The sequence below is a fragment of the Triticum dicoccoides genome, chromosome 5B, assembly GCF_002162155.2.
Source record: "Triticum dicoccoides isolate Atlit2015 ecotype Zavitan chromosome 5B, WEW_v2.0, whole genome shotgun sequence".
NCBI classification, from domain to species: domain Eukaryota; kingdom Viridiplantae; phylum Streptophyta; class Magnoliopsida; order Poales; family Poaceae; genus Triticum; species Triticum dicoccoides.
In genome coordinates this window covers 86,103,982-86,109,092 of record NC_041389.1, presented here as the reverse complement: position 1 = coordinate 86,109,092, position 5,111 = coordinate 86,103,982, and positions in this window count along the sequence as shown.

Here is a 5,111-nt window from a genome sequence, read left to right as displayed (position 1 = left end):
CTCTGGCTCGAGGGCGCCTTTGTGGAAACCATCAAAGGGTGGCAATCGGGGTGGTTCTATATCACCGAGCCGCGGGACCCTAAATGGGCAGCGGCCCCCGAGTTCAGATCTGGTGCCCCTATGCAGCTCACCTCCTGGAAAAAGAAGGGCTTGCTATGGGGCAGTTCGGAGGAGCTGACAGGACTTCAGTCCTGTCTCCAGACCTTGGTGAACAAGAAGCTTAGGCTTGTCAATGTGATCCAAGTCATGCTCGTCCGCCAGATTCTCCCCTGCCAACAGAGGGCCTTTAATTTGTGGGATTTCGATCCGGCTCAGCACCGGACCCTGAGCAGGCTCTTCGACACGACGTACGAAGCTGCCTGGAGGGTGCTGTTCAAGGGCGGAGAAGCCCCCGCACCCGCAATGGAAGACCGCGGATTCAGCACCAAGCGCCCGGCCGGCGAGGTAATCTTTGTTATCCTCTATGGGACACTTATTTTCTTTCATAGTTTAATTTCATGTGGGATTTGAAACTCCCAATGCCTTTGACAGGACTGGCAGAGGACGTCCGGACAGGTAGACTGTCCGGCTCCCCTTCCCGAAGACCCAGCGAACGCCCGTTTAACGGGGCTACTAGTCCCAGCACTTTATGTGGTGCCGGAGAAGAAGGCCAAGAAGAAGGCCACGGGAACTCGAAGAAGTTCCCGGCGCCAGGTGATATCGGACTCATCGTCTGATGGCTCCGAGGCGGACTCCTCCCCCGAAGACGAGGAGGAGAAAGAGGACTCTCTCCCAGAGGCGGGAGAGAGGAAGAGGAAGGCTTCCCCAACGGGGGAGGCCAAAGGGTCCAAGAGGGGAAGGACTCTTCCCCCGGATAGCTCCGCCAACGCCAATGTTGGCGACGAAGAGTGGCCCTCAAGGGCCAGGCCTCCGGCAAGATCGTAAGTATCCGGATTCCTGAATAATTTCTCTTTTGTGCCACATAGTGTCCTTCTAATGCCGCACACTACCTGTAGTCCGACCGATGATGATCTTCCCGCTTCATCGAGCGGGTCCTTGGCCCTGTCGGATGTGGATTCCATTCCGACCGCCTCCACCCCTCGTGATGCTGACGACGCTGAGGTGGGATCCCAGGAGGGGACCCATCAGGAGGAGGCTCCGGAGGTGCCGCAAGGCAGCCTCCCGGACTTTGCGCTGGACTCCATGCCGGAACCCGCAGTGGTTCCAGAGCCCGGCAGGCGGCCCCTTCGTAAGAAGGGCAAGACCGTGACACCGGCAGCCTCCGTCCAACTGGAGGCGCCGGACAACTTGTTGGAGGCGCTTAATGGCGCTTCCATCGAGGAAGAACACCGCACTATTATGAGTGCGGTGATTCAGAAGGTTCAGCTCGCCAAGAGCGGGCTGACCGAAGCCTGCAGTAGCCTTCTAACAGGCTTTGAGGTAAGAAGTTTAAAATATGTTATGTAATACCGCATAGACAGTAGCCCCTGATGCTCGGTTCGGTGTTCGGAAATAAAAATCAGATTGAGGATCTAAAAAAGATATACGCAGGAGTGCTAAAAATTATGTCAATATGGGTTTCCAGGCTGCGCTGCTGACCTCTGCCGCAATAACTGCGGAGGTTAGTGCTTTGAAGCAGGACCTCGAGCGGTCCGAGCGAGAGCTCGGCCTTGCCAAGAGGCAGCTCGAGGACAAAGAAGGTGAGTAACACCACTTTTTAAGTTTGTACCTTACAGAAAAGGATTTTGGTTGCAATAGAAATAACAAGGATAACGTGGGTATTGCAGGGGCCACGAACGAGGTGGCAACCCTAAAGGAGGCCGTGTCCGCGGCCGAACGCAATGCGGCCGCGGAACGAGCGGAGCGAGAGAAGTAGGAGGCGCGGGTGGCGGAGGTGCGGCAAGAGCTCCAGGCTCTCATGGAAAAGCATGAGAGTTTGGAGCGCGACTTGAAGACTCGAGAGTCCGAGCTTGCCTCGGCTCTTGAAAGTGCCAAAGCCGCTAAGGCCGAGGCCCATAAGGCCCTCCAGGAGATTGAGGAGGTGAAGAAAATAGCGGCGGGTAAGGCATTTTTCATGCAAAGCAAGCATGTGGATGTAAATTACCTGTTACTTACCCGAATTCGGAGATCTCCAGGGGCGTTTGCAGATCTGCCTCGCAGCGTGTCCGATGCCGCTGCATTCTACTGGGCCGAGGAGGGGAGCTCAATGGAGAAGGTCTTCTGGTCTTAGTACGCTAAGGCCGGACACCCGGTGCCCCCTAGCGACCAGCTGAAGCAGCTGGTCGAGCTTCACAAGGTAGCCGAGCAGGCCATGAAGGGCCTCATAGTCCGGCTGTGGCCTGGAGAGGCCATGCCTGGGAGCTACTTCGGCCTCGTGCGGCGGCTGGTGGATGCGTGCCCCTGGGTGGAAGTCATCAAGCGCTCCGCCTGCATTGAAGGTGCCCGTCGGGCCCTAGCCTGCGCAAAGGTGCATTGGGGCAGGCTGGATGCGGAGAGGCTTATCACTGACGCGCCGCCAGCGGGCAAGGAGTACCGTACGCCCGAGATGTACTATAAGACTGTCCTGAAGGGTGCCCGCAAGATTGTGGACGAGTGCCCCAGAGATGTAATTATTGAGTAAACTCGCAATGTGTTATCCTGTGCACTGAAAACTTTGTTCATATGCGCTAAGCAACGCTTATTGATTTAAAATATTACCTTTTGTGCGGCCGTTTATTAAATCTGAGAGATGGCAAGTCGTCGGCTTCAGCCCCCATGCCACGAGTGCTGGGGTGTTCGGGATAAACTTGAGCACTCTTGTTCCCAATTTTGGGTCCATCTAGGGAGGCGCTCAACACAACGAACAAGGCAACCGGACTTATAATGCTTGAACACTCTCACTTAGCCATAGAATTCTATAATTTTAAATTTTGGCGAAGCCCCTAGTGTTCGGAAGACCGAGTTCGGGGCGCTATCCACGCCTGGGCCGGACACAGCCGGTTCCTCGCTCGAAGCGGCATAAGTATTTAGGGACTCGAAAAGACCTCTCGAACAGCGACCAGTCTCTCGCCTTATCATGACAGTCAGTTTTAGCTTTCTCCACTGAGGCGCTCGCCCAGCTCAACCGGGGCACAATCGCAGTGGTTCTCCCAGTGCTACCTTAGCCGACAGAATGGAACGTAAGGTACCAAAACATGGGAGCCGGGCAAACCCAACTATTGACCCAAGACATGATTCGGAGCCGATGCATATAATGCTATAAGTTCGGGGTGCCGCACTTGTGAAAGTGTTCGGACTTATCACACCATAATGCGGGGAACACAAGCCCCTGGTGTATTCTGCCGTACCAAAATATACGGGTGCAAGATGTCATTAATGAACATATATGTAAAAAAGGTAATGCAATTATAGGCAAAAATTGATGCATTGTTTATTCAAGAGATTCTGCCATGAGTGCAGAACGATACAATAGTGCGGTAAGCAAGGGCTGGACTATTAGAAGTGTATCCCTCCAGGGGTAGGCTGCGGAATGGTGTATTTAACAAATTTAATGCTAGTAATGGAGACCACCTGAGTGTTCGTCGTAGCCTTTGTCCCTCCCTGGCTGTTGCATCGTGAGTTCGGCAGATCTACTGCCGGACAGGGCCTCTGGTGAACGGAGTCCTATGAAAAAATAAAATAAAAAAAGAAGAAAAAAGAGTGACACACTTGGGAGCCCCTGGTGTGGTTAAGCTGCACTCTGGGCCTGTCGTGGTCGTGCCCCTCCCCCTATGCCCATGGTATCTCCAGAGCGTAATGGTGTACGCGAAAAGCTGGTCTTGCAATCATGCAAGGGCTGGGGTTGGGGCCGCATTGCTACGCGTGCTCGGAACGTGCCAGGTGGTCTTGGTTGATGTTACTCCAGGCGCGTTTGGCCATGTCCGGTCGTTTAACGGCCGGACTCGAAAATTGCCTTAAAAGGCTGCTCTGTACTTCTGCCGCGAGAGCCGCTGTGTGTTCCTCTGTTCGGAGGGAGCGTTCAGTATTTCCGTTGACCGTGATGACTCCACGAGGGCCTGGCATCTTGAGCTTGAGGTATGCATAATGCGGCACTGCGTTGAACTTTGCAAACGCGGTTCGCCCGAGCAGAGCGTGATAGCCGCTGCAAAACGGGACTATGCCGAAGATTAACTCCTTGCTTCGGAAGTTATCCGGGGATCCGAAGACCACTTCTAGTGTGACTGAGCCTGTACAATTGGCCTCAACACCTGGTATGACGCCTTTGAAGGTTGTCTTTTTAGGTTTAATCCTTGAGGGGTCTATGCCCATCTTGCGCACTGTATCCTGATAAAGCAGGTTCAGGCTGCTGCCGCCGTCCATCAGGACTCTAGTGAGGTGAAATCCATCGACGATTGGGTCTAAAACCAATGCGGCGAATCCACCGTGACGGATACTGGTAGGGTGGTCCCTTCGATCGAAAGTGATCGGGCAAGAGGACCATGGGTTGAACTTTGGGGCGACTGGCTCCATCGCATACACGTACCTAAGTGCACGCTTCCGCTCCCTCTTGGGTATGTGGGTTGCGTATATCATGTTTATCGTCCGCACTTGTGGGGGGAAACCCTTCTGTCCTCTACTGTTCGGCGGACGAGTCTCTTCCTCGTCGTCGATGTGCAACCCCTTCTCATTGTTTTCGGCAATTAACTTGCTTGCCTGCTTGAATACCCAACAATCTCTGTTGGTGTGATTAGCTGGCTTTTCGGGGGTGCCATGTATCTGGCAAGAGCGGTCGAGTATTCGGTCCAAATTGGACGGACCCGGAGTAGTTCTTTTGAATGGCTTCTTCCGCTGACCGGGTTTAGAGCCTCTGAATCCGGCGTTGACTGTCGTATCCTCATTGTTATCGCTGTTAACGCGGAGTTTGTTTTTATTTCGACGTGACCTGCCATTGTGGTCCTTAGTATCCGGACTGCCAGCATTTTTGCTGAGGTTGTTGCTGCGAGCTAGCCAGCTGTCCTCTCACGCGCAGAAAGCAGGTCATGAGAGATGTGAGGGCTGCCATGGATTTCGGCTTTTCCTGTCCTAGGTGCCAGGCCAGCCACTCGTCGCGGATGTTATGTTTGAAGGCTGCGAGGGCCTCTGCATCCGGACAGTCGACGATTTGATTTTTCTTT